Consider the following 12413-nt stretch of genomic DNA (forward strand, 5'->3'; position numbering starts at 1 on the left):
ATGAGTGACCATTTTGGAAAACCAGATGGTAGCTTTATATATGAGTGTGGACCACTTGTGAATTTGATCTTCTTTAGAAACTTCCTCCTTTGGAAGAAACACATTCAACACAGAGTGAATTCCAAAGTTTAACACTAACCAATTGTGAGCCTCAGACGGCATCACAAGTTTCAAAGTTCATACAATGTAAGAAATTATCTTACCCGTTTTTGCCTATGGCAGAATGAAAGAGACACAGAAAAGCAACAAAGGCTCACCTTAAATCCAAGAATAATTTTATTTACAAAAGAGTAAAAAAGGAGTCCATATTGCAAAAGAGTGCCCTTTTTAGCTTCTGCCAAATGGCGGGTAGTTCTTGCCTAGAAAGGCGAAGGTAGTTGTAGTTCATGCCTTGAAAGGCGAAGGTAGTTTTCTTCTTGTGAAAATGCTGGTAGACTCGGCCGCTCGTAGAATTGGTTGATGGTTCGCGAAATCCTTCCAGACTGTCGATACGATCAACGCACTTTGCGATCGATGATCATAAAATAATATGCCCCTTTGCGGGCAATGATAAGGAAGTAATTAATCCGTAGAACATTTTAGCCTCCGGCTAATATCCGCATTTAATGAGCGGAGAAATAAATGGGGTAGAACCATGCCTTAATTCATTAGGCATAGAGAGAGATTACGCACGTCAGCTTTGCTCGATGCCAAGTTGAAATCTGTTTTTTGAAACACAAAATTCCCGCCAATTCTGAATCCTCCTTAGCAACTGAACAACGCAATACCATTGGTTGAAAGAATCGCGTGATTGTAGATCACGCGGTTATCGCCCTTGCATTCTGAAATTTCTAACAGCAACTGTGATCCTTTTCTCTGGACCAATTAGGTTTCAGGAACCGCAGACAAAAGCAAATAAGACCTTTGACAGGATATGGCATGATGATCTTATAAAAATCAAATCATTTGGTATTACTAGACAGTTAAAATCCTTAAATAAGAGAAGAATCCGGGTTCATATGTTACAATATAGCATAAATGCAGGTGTGCCTTTATTATTCACTAGCAAGGGGTACCCGGCGTTGCCCGGGTGTTTGGAGGTGTGTGGGGCGGTTAAAAAAAATGTTTTGGTAGGTAAGTATGAGGATCGAACCTGAACCGTTGAGGCAAAGTTGTAAATTAAAGTGTGAAAAACGTGCGACGTTAACCGTTGCCCCACTGCGAGATGCTAACGGAAACACGTTTGAATTTATTTAATTACTTGGATTTGGCAGGTGCCCGTTTTAATGAGTTAATGAGGTCAAGTTTGACTGCGGGATAGTATTCATTTACTGCGGAACACTTCCCCCCCCCCCAAGATGTTATAGGAAAAAGACTAACCCACATGCGGCGAGCGACAAATGTTGAATATTTATCTTCCCGAAATCGAGCAAATTAAATAGACAGGCGAGCTTCGTTGTTAACTGTGAGATATTACGATTTATATGTGACATAAAAAGTTTTAAAAAGTTGTGAAGCGACCGACCGCTTCTCTGAAAAAAGCCTTTTGTAGACATACAGAAAAAACGAACACATACATACATTTTCGCTTTTATATTTATAGATATTTATAAATAGGCTTCACATCTTTTTAACTTATGACGTCACTTATAAGATCGTTTCCGAGATGGGTATATTTGCTGATGACACCACACTTTATAACAGACACAAGGGGAGGGAAACAAATGAACATATCCAAAGTGATAACGAAAACTCTAGATGAAAACCACCAGTCTGCAGAGGAATGGGGACAAAAATGAATGGTAACACTCAATACTGCCAAAACTAAGCTTGTTTCCTTTAATAATTACAAGAAACCTTCTCAACCACTAAAAGCCATGGCTAATGGTACATCATCTGAAATTACTTTGCTCAAACTGCTCTGCTTAACGTTCACAGAACATGAATTGGAACGGATACCTTAAGGGCATTGCAAAGGCTGCTGCAAAGAATGTGGGCCCTCTCTCTACCATAGTAGAAAATTACTAACTCCTGAGAGTATAGTGTATCTCTACAAAACCACCGTTCGCCTATGTATGGAGTATTGTTGTTACATTTAGACTGGTGCACCTGCTACTAGTCTCTCTCTCTCTCTCTCTCTCGGAGTTCAAAGGAGTCGCCAACCTAATAAATCGCATTGTCAGATAGACTTCAACCTCTGTCCTATCAACAAAATGTTGCATCCTTCTGCCTGTTTTACGAATATTTTAATGGTAGGTGCTCCGGCAAACTACAAGCCTTTGTACCCTCTCGACATAAATACCCCCAACAAGCAGCAAAATCCAACCCCTTCGCAGTAGAGATCCCAGATGCCAGAAAGCCTTCTACTCTTGTAGTTTCTTCCCTAGAACTACTAGACTTTGGAATTCCCTTCAGAGTCCCTGCTTCCCTGACTGTATTGACATGCAGAAGTTCAAGTTTAATGTAAACGGACATCTTGCTGCTCAACTCCCTACATAGTACCTCTGCAAATTATGCCCGAGATAGTAGCCCCCTACATCATTTGCTTTCTTTGGAGTGAAAATGAAATTTAAAAAAATATGAAGGTGACGAATTTGGGTCTCCAACAGTTGACTTTCATACATGCACGTGAAACCTGTAAACAAATAAATCCCAGCTGTTGTTTTTTTTTTTTTTTTTTGTCAAACGTTATGTAGTTAAAGCTATGTAGTTTAAATGTTGGAAGGTTTGAGATTGAGTTTCTTAAGAAAACACATATTTGACACTAATAAAAATTTTTTTTTAAAATTTGCCTATGCATTTTTGGAGAGACAAGTGAAAAGGGACAACAAACTTGATAGAAATTCTTTTTCTTTTTTGGTGTGTGTGTGGGGGGGGGGGTTAATTTTTAGTTCGTCCAGAATTCCCCTTATATTAAATCTCCATGATGTATGCACCTGTGACAGAAGGCAAATGTCATATTCAAAAAATCACGTTAATTGATTTTTAAGAAGATAAAATTTTGGGGGGAAGTGAGGACTGATTGTCTCCATTATCTTGATTAAACAAATTAAGTTAACTCAATTCGAACTTCTGAGTTTTTTCTTTTGTAATAGTTACGATTTATCATTAATCACTTAAAATCGTAAAATAATGATTTTTCTATTAAAAAATACTTGGATCAATTTGTGATTTTTTTTAAATATGATCTTTTTTGCCAGTGACGGTTATGTAGATCATGCAGTTTTTTTGTATTTTTGATTTTTAATGAAGGAATCCTGAACAACTTTTTACTAAGAAAATCAAACTTTTTGAGGAAGCGAGGACTGAATGTCTATCATTTTGAATAAACAAATTGAGATAACTCAATTCGAACTTCTGAGATTATTTTTGTTTTCAGGTTTGTGCCATTATGATTAATGGTACAAATCGTAAAATGATTTTTCTATGAAAAAAAAAAAAGAAATACTTGATTTATGTGATTTTTGGAATATGAATATTTTTGGAATATAGTGACGGGTATGTTCATCATGCAGATTTTTCTGTATTTTTGTTTTTTGATATGGAAAAATTGTGGACAGCATTTTTTATATAAATACTTCCTTTTCAAATCTTTTTATCCTCAATAATACATGCAATCCCACAATTCCTGAAATGTGAACTCCTTGTGAATGAGACTTTGTTTGTGGTTTCTCAGCTGCGACGAAATGAATATAAATAATTGTAATGGAATTTGTTCCACTTGGATTTCCATTGGATGTTTACTGTTTAAATTCTGAGCTTGTATTAGGAATGACAAAAGCATTAATTTTTTATTTTTATTTTTTTTTTTTTTTTCAAAATTGGAAAAGGTGGAGTGGGGGGTATATACCAGGCAAGCAAGAAAAAGGATATTTGTTGGAATAACATTTGCTTTGACAAACAAATGAAACATTTATTCAGATTTGGATTATAGGGATTACTGTTCTGATCTTAAATTTTATTCTCACGCTTCGGCAGCGATGTAACCCTTGACCTTTTTCAGGAACGTCTTAAACTCTGAAGTTATAAAGAATTTCAAATGGAACCATTTATTAGATTGTTCTCTAACCGGTGGATTTTCTTTCTTTTTTTTTTTTTATCACCTGTAGTGAAGATTGAATCTTTAACTGTCAAACTTCAGTGCAAGTGTACTTAAGTCGTGAGAATGAAAAGTCATGAATCGAATCCTATTTCTTCTATCTATTTGAGCCAGTGTGTGTGTGTTGGGATGATTAATCAGAATTGTGAATCGTAAAAATCGCAACTTTTCCAAGTTTCAGAATTGGAAAAAATAAATATTTATTGATTTTACAATGTCAGTAAAATTAAGATCCATACATCACTCCAAAAGTGTATGTTTATAGTTTACAAAACTATATTCATACTTGCATTAAGCGGATGTTGTAGGCGCACCAAATATGACCTTAACAAATCGTGTGCACCATCCCTAGGTCGGAGACCATCATGTCAGGTTTGGTCGTGATCGGTCCAGAGGTGTGAACTGTGTGTATATAAGAATACAATACAGACCAATAAGTCTCCTGTGTGTCATAAGTTGCTGGAATCCATATTAAATAGAGAAATAGTCAACCACCTCAGCAGAAATAACCTTCTTAGTGACACGCAATATGGTTTCCGTTCTGCTAGATCTACAGCAGACGTGCTAACGGTTATATCTCATAGAATTAGCGAATCTCTCGACAAAGGCTTAATTTCTAGGGCAGTTGCTCTTGACATATCAAAGGCCTTCGATAAGGTATGGCATAAAGGCCTACTTCACAAGATTTCCAGCTATGGTATAACTGGAAATATTTTCTCAATCATTAAATCATTTCTCTCTGATAGGCTCATAAGAGTAGTGGTTGATGGGCAGAAATCAGAGGCCTACAGTATTAATGCTGGAGTCCCTCAAGGGTCCATCCTGGACCCAACCCTCTTTCTGATCTACATCAATGATCTCTCAAAACATACTAAAATCATTTGTTGACATCTATGCCGATGACACGACTATCTACGGCAACACATCAAAGGCTGTGAATGACAATGTTCTTTCTGATTCTCTCTTCTCAGATCTTGAGCGCGTGGTACAGTGGGGGAAGAGGTGGCTGGTTACGTTTAATGCATCTAAGACCAAGCTCCTATCATTACATCATAAACGCTCTGATCCCCACCTGGCATCAATTGAAATGGATGGCTCTCGTCTAGGAGAATCCCCATGTTTTGATAAGCTTCTGGGTTTGACCTTTACTCTTGACCTGAAATGGAATACGTACAAGTCTGTTGCCAAGGTCGCTGGGAAAATGGTGGGATCCTTCTACCGCTCTAGAAGATATCTCACTAATAATGCAGTTCTCTATCTATATAAAAGCCAAGTACGGCCAAGGACGGAATACTGCTGCCACATCTGGGCAGGAGCTGCTAAAAAGTCTATCCTGCCTTGACAGAGGACAAAATAGACTTCGTGGCTTGGTGGGGGATGCCCTTTTCTCTTCCCTGCAACCTCTCTTCCACAAAAAAAGACGTGAGCATGTCTCTGTTTTATCGTTATTTCCATGGCAAGTGCTCGTCTGAGCTCCATTCTCTGCCCCCCCCTCGTCAATCTTTCACGAAAAACACCCGACTAGCTGAAACCACTGTCAATAATTTTCCCCACTCTTTATCCGTCACTAAATCAAAACGCAGATTCCATGAACAAAGCTTCTTTCTTAGAACTGCATGCCTGTGGAACTTTCTGCCGCTTGCCTGTTTCCCCCCCCCCCTCGACGTCAACTTGGATGTCTTCAAGTCCAACACAAACAAATTCCTGATGAACCGCCCCCTTAAGTAATGACACTTTATCAAATCTCCAATACTAACAATTACTACAATACTATCCCATTGATTACTGTACACACAATAACCCTTATCCCCGAGTGGCCTTAATAAGTGGTGACCACCATGTAAAAAAAAAAAGCCATCAACAATTGTGGGTTTTTCAGCCTTTTATTATTTTTATTTTTGATAAAAGGCTGGGGTACCTTTCAGGTTAAAATCACAAAATTTGACACTTTTGTGCTTATTAAAAAAATTGATGCCTTGGATTTTTATAAAATTTTCTGAAAAGTTGTAATTTTTCCAATTATGGTAAAAAGGCTGAAAAACCTATAATTGTTGATGGCTACATTCTTTTAAATATACATTTTTTTTTTCTCGTTGGAACTACACAACCATAACTTTTAATATATATATATATATATATATATACATATATTAAATATGCTATGACCTTTACCTTGGAAAATGGTGTGCACCATCCCTAGGTAGAGGACCGTCATCATATCAGTTTTGATCATGATCAGTGCAGTATTTTTTTTTTTTTTTTTTTTGCCCAAACATTAAACATGATATGAGTAAAAAAAAAAAAAAAGTAATAGAACGGATTCTCCGAGAAAACTCTGCCCCCCCCCCTCCCGCAGGGGTACCTTTCGGGTTAAAATGGCTAAAATTGACCCTTTTGTCTTTTGTGCTTATTAAAAAAATTGATGCCTTGGATTTTTATAAAATTTTCTGAAAAGTTGTAATTAACTGATTTCTATATAATTTTTTTGGTCTATACTTAGCGATAACTCTTGTGTGTGCCCCAGGGGCTCTTTTAGGGCTTATAAAAACACTCCTTTTTTGGGATTATTGCATGATGCTGAACTCAAATTTAAATATGTTAGTGCCTTGGGGACTTGTGGGGCTAAATGGGGTGGGGACTTAGTCATTTTTTTTTAAATTTTTTTTTGCATGATGCAGAACTCAAATTTACATGTGTTAAGGCCTAAAACTGCACCGTTTGTTCATTTTCATCAGGATTTGACGTTCCTGAGGATTTTTGGACCTAAATGAGAAGTGGGTGCTGAACTTAGTCATTCTTTTTTATGCCTCGTTCACTGTGCACTCATGGGGGACCATGCAAACTTCACTTGTTTCAATTATATTTCACCTTTTTTTATATACCAATCCTTAATTTATGAAGCTCAATGTAATTACAGAGCTTATAACAAATAAACGACAAAAGTCTGTTCAAAATTTCATGTTTCGTTGTGCAAAATCATTCGTTTAATTATAATATATCAATGAATCTATTCTGCCCTTAACTGTCAGAATTGTGACGTGATAAAAGGTAATTGCAACTCCTCTTCCAATTTTCAGATTTTGTAATCAATCCATTAAAAGAAAGTAAAATGCATTTGGCATGATTACAAAATCCGAAAATGTGAAGAGAAGTTGCAATTACCTTTTATTACGCCACAATTTTGACAACTTATAGGCAGAATATTCGTTGATTGATATAATTAAATGAATGATTTTGTGCTATGAAACAGTTGCTGTTAAGAATTGTGAATGTCAACGTAATTAAAAGAATAAATTGTAAGCTTGTCAACGTAATTAAAAGAAATTGTAAGCTGGTCAACATCATAAAATTTGGAATATAGACATTTGTCATTCACACACACACACACACACACATATATATATATATATATATATATATGTAAATTTTCATTCCAGTTACAACACAAATACCAATCCACAATATATGCTCTGAAGCTGATAATACATCTTCATTGAGCTTATCAATCATAACTATTTTAACGGAAATATATTCCTTAAAAAGTATGCATTTTTATAGTAATTCAAGCTATATAATTTTGAGTTAATATAAAAAATATGTATTTTTTAAGTTTAATAATGTACTATCACCTTTTAGTATGGGTTGACTTTTTTTTCTTTTTTTTTTTTTTTGTTATAACTGGAATGAAAATTTATAGTGTGCATATATATATATATATATATATATATATATATACTAGCAAAAGTACCCGTCGATGAGTAGGTTCAAAAACAGACTACAGAAAATGGACTCAGATTTATTCAAGTATGATAGGTTATGAAAAGGAAGGCTTGTAAAGAGATAGCTTCGAATTTGGGGGTATCAAAACCAAAGCAAAATATGATGAAAGTAAAAATGAAATGGATAAACCTGATAATTTATTATACCATACCTGTTCACACTGAAACACTTATCACAATATTCTGTGGATCTATATTAAAAAACCTTGTTAAACATTGACATATTTCCATTTCATGGAGGTCAGGTGCGAACGAACACCTCATAATTTTATTATACCATATTTCTTCAAACTGAAACATGATTATCAAATTATACTTACACAGATAGATATGAAAAGTCTTTATTAAAGTTTGTGCCTATTTCCATTCTATGGAGGCCAGGCGTGAACACAGACCCAACAATTTTATTATACCATCCCTATTTAAGTTAAAACATACTTATCAAAGTATTATTATGTACATCTATATCAAAAACACTTGTAAACGTTTTTTTTTTTTTAATTTTTTATTTCCATACTTTGTGGACCAGGCGCGTATGCAGACCCCACAATTTTAATGAATCATTATGCCAGATCAAACATACCCATTCCTGTGTCCCGATACATCTATCATTATGTGATCAGTTTTCTGTAATAGTCAACCATATAGGAATCTATTCGTGACCAGAGACACATAGATGTTCAGCTTTATATTATAGATATATATATCTGCTTACTATAACTAATGCCTGAATATCTCTTATACTGTTATCAAACTTTCATTCAAAGAGAAGACCATTATCCCTTTCATCGATTGGAAACGAGCAACCTCAGGAGAATTCAGGATATCCAGTGTTAACTGGCTGCAATCAATGTGGAGAGAAATTTCATTTTAAATATTTTTTTTTACTCTGATGTTGCTGAGAGTTTTATTGCTGAAATAGTGTATTTGGTAAAGTTTCATATTTGGTGGATGCTCTTGTAGCTAAACTTTTTTAAAAAAATTTCTTATTTTGTTCCAGTTGGAGATGGGGCATCCTACTAGATGCCAGACATTCACTCGTCACCTCCAAAATTCCAACCAAGAGATCTTTTTAAGATTCTAGCCATCTCTTTAAATGCAATTGTTTATATCTTTTGCACTTGGTTCACCTGGTATATTTGCCAGGTAGTTTTTTAAATTCCTTTTCATGAGTACGGTTGTTCCTATAATTACTGAAATGAAGATCTTCCTATGATTAAAGTTTCTTTTCATGCATAAGACGTTGATACAGGGTGACCTCCCCCCCCCAAAAAAAAAAGAAGCTAAATGGAGGCCATCTAGAAAGGACAAAGACCCTAGTGTTTTGATGAAATGTTTTGAATTTAATAAACTAGTTATGACCAAAGTTTCATTTCATTCGGACAAAACACTAAGAAATCTAGAGTTGGGCCCGTTTTTTATTTGGGGGGGGGGGGGTCAGCCTGTATTCGTTGCATTTTTCCCTCTGCTCTGTTTCAACAACACTGTAAAACAACCAAACGAAATCACAAAATTGTTGAAATCAATGGCCCTATCCTTGAGGAAGTCCCTAGTTAAGATAAGGTCTTTGAACTGATCTTCACTCCAGACTTGAAATAGAAGACTTGTATCAAATCCACTGACACGGTCACAGTAAAAAATGGTCGTATCTTTCTACAATTTCAGAAAGTACCAGGATTAAATGTCAGACCATGTGACTATTAACAAGAGACATTCAACAATTTCTATTTAATTACGCTGCGCGTTTTCCTCTTGACATTTTATTCGAACAGCTATGGTATACAGATTTTCAATCAAGACTTTTTAAAAAAAAACTGAGGAAGGGGAGGAGGCTTTGAAATGTCTTGTAATTTCTGATATATCAGCCAAAAAATTGAAAGTTTTACCAAAAAAAAAAAAAAAAAAAAAAAACCCAAACATTTTGGCTTTGTGTATGTTAGTGAGAGAGAAAAACATTTTTATGACAGCGCGCTGAAAGCAGCCATGTTTGGAGTTTTGGTCACTTGTACAGTTTAATCAAGACATTAAAAAATGAAAATATTGAAAAAAAAAAAAGTTTAAATTGTACATATCTGTTATGGAATGAAGTTCTCCGGAAAAAAAAAATTTCGCTTCATTTCACAAGTAGTTTTTTTTTTTTTTTTTTTTTTTTACAGCAAAAAATGTTGATACCGAGCAAAAGGTTCTATATTTAGGAAGAAAAGCTAGTATTAAAGATGGAGGGTCAGTTATCTTCCCCGTGGCGTGTTAAAAAAAATTCCAAGATGTCTGCCTTCAACGCGTTGTCATAAAAACGTTTTTATGCTGTAAGAAAAAACAAGGCCAATAGCCATTAGTCACGTGCTCTCATGTAATGAATGAATGCCTGAATGTAGGATTGACATGAAATTCTTAAAGATAAACTAAAATGACCGAAAAATGGGCTGAAATGACTTAAATAAAAAGTAAATGACTTAGAATGACTTTAATGACCTTAAGAATGACTTGAATGCTTAAAAAATAACTGGAATCCTTCAAAAACAACTTGAATGACTTGAATGCTTAAATAATAACTGGAATGATCTGGAGAATGATTTGAATGGTTTTGAGACTGACTGATTGTAAAGTGGGTGATCATTTTACATTAAATTAATACAGAAAAGTGATCCCCCACTTTATATCACAGTTACAAACATAAGTACAGCATGTAGTAAGAACAGATACTACACTTTGAGATATTAAATCCTTTATTCATGTTAAAAATACAGTGAAAATCAACAATGAACAAAAAACTTAGGCACATGGCCAACTCAAAAGGGGGGATTGTGGGGGTCGTTGGTCATCCTTGTCACTCCAGAACTAAACAAAATCAAGTTTCTCCCAGCTAGTATCTTCTTTCACCATAATACCGCATTCACCCTTTCATACTGGGGGACGTCCTACTTATCTTCCAATTTTTAAAACTTTTTTTATTGACGTATAAAAACAAAAAAGATAACAAAAAAATGGTACCATAATTCATTTGTGTCGAGGGCGGGGGAAGAAAAAACAAAAGGTGATTAGTAGGACCCTCCCAACCCCGTCTAGTTGATAGACTGGCTATTCCACTAGGTTTGTAAAAGGAACCTCGCTTCTGCGGGTCAGTCTCTAAGTGGGGATGCCCTCTAGATGCGGGTGACTGGAGAAAAGAAAATTTTGTGGGTAAGTGATGGGGGGTTAGTTATTTCTTTCTCTCCAAGATGGGTGAAATTTAGAGGAAGGGGTGAAAACAAAAATTGCATGTAGGAGGGGGGTGGGGATCTTGGAGGCTTCCTAATCGGGGAGGTATGGAACACCTACTCAGCTAGCTGAGAGGCTACTTGTTTAATTTTACTTTACAGAACTGCGCATTCCACACCTAGGCGGGGAACACGTATTCAAATTTGGCTCACAGACTTGCTACATGTATCCATCTTCTGTCCATTGTTCAGATGACTTGAACTTGGCGTCCAGCTCCACGCAGAGCGGATCGTCGACGGCCCCCTTCACTAGATCCCTGTGGAGTTCCTTACGAGTAGCAGTCACAAGGTCGCTGGACCTTGGTAGTCGTTTTAGCGCGGCTCGGCACTCTTTCATGTAGGCAGATTCTCCCCGCGGCCTGCGACGGCTCTCGATAGAAGGGTCGAGAATGAGGTCGGGGAAGGCGGCAGTAACCACGGGGTGCCACGGTTGATCATCTTGCATATAGTGGCTCAGGAAGTCCAGCGTCTCGATGACCCTTCAAGTCCGGCATTCCCAAGTCTCCCTCACACGGACGTTGAATACAGAGCTGTCTACTCACCCAGTGTCTTCCTCTGTCCCAAAGAAGCGTGGACAAGAGTTCAACGAGAGCTGTTAGGTGTTGTGCAGGCAGGGGAAGTACGACCAGTCGGTAAAGGATGAGAGGAAAGACGTAAGTGGCACATGCCTCAGCTCTACCCTTTAAGGAAAGTTTCCTAGGAAGCCACGAATTGACTGCAGCCTCCACCTTTGACCGTACCTCCAACCAATTCTTGTCAAGCTGGAGACTCTGTCCGAACTGGGCCATCCATCCAGCTGAAGGGCGCCGGCAGGTTGGCGTTGCCACTCCAGGCGCCCAACCGCAGTCCTACCGACTTGCTGCGGTTTATCTTGGTCCCTGTAATTCTTTCGTACCGAGCGAGCGCCTCCGACACGATCTCGATGTCTCTGAAGCTCGACACAAAGACCGTGACATCATCGATTTGGGACCAGAACTGGGAGCAGGCCTTTTCCACAAACGCCGGCAGGAGCCAGTGATCAAGCTGGCTTTGTTGTGGGAGGTCATGTTGGTGATGTTCTTGATGTATGACCAAACGAAGTAGTACAGTAGATTTAGGTCGGGGTGGGGGGGGGCAGTGAGAGATGGGTACAAAGTCCTAGCACTCCTTCTGAAGTCAAGCCTGAGTCTCTTTGGACTTGTGGGCCAATGCCGAGTCCTGCTACTACATCCAGGGTCTGCTAGCAACCACCTGATTGCACCAGGGGATCACCACACTCTTCAGCACATCCAAGTACATTTTGGTGTTGACTTTCAAGCC

At 37.2% G+C, this 12413-nt stretch overlaps 1 protein-coding gene across 1 annotated transcript in view; it reads left to right on the top strand.

Moving 5' to 3' along the window:
- The window catches only part of LOC145256351 (sphingolipid delta(4)-desaturase DES1-like), a 77095-nt gene that overhangs the window by 53088 nt on the left and 11594 nt on the right, over positions 1-12413 (top strand). The window lies entirely within an intron of this gene.

The sequence above is a fragment of the Euprymna scolopes genome, chromosome 32 (genome assembly GCF_053919585.1).
Source record: "Euprymna scolopes isolate OS-2025 chromosome 32, ASM5391958v1, whole genome shotgun sequence".
Taxonomy (NCBI): domain Eukaryota; kingdom Metazoa; phylum Mollusca; class Cephalopoda; order Sepiida; family Sepiolidae; genus Euprymna; species Euprymna scolopes.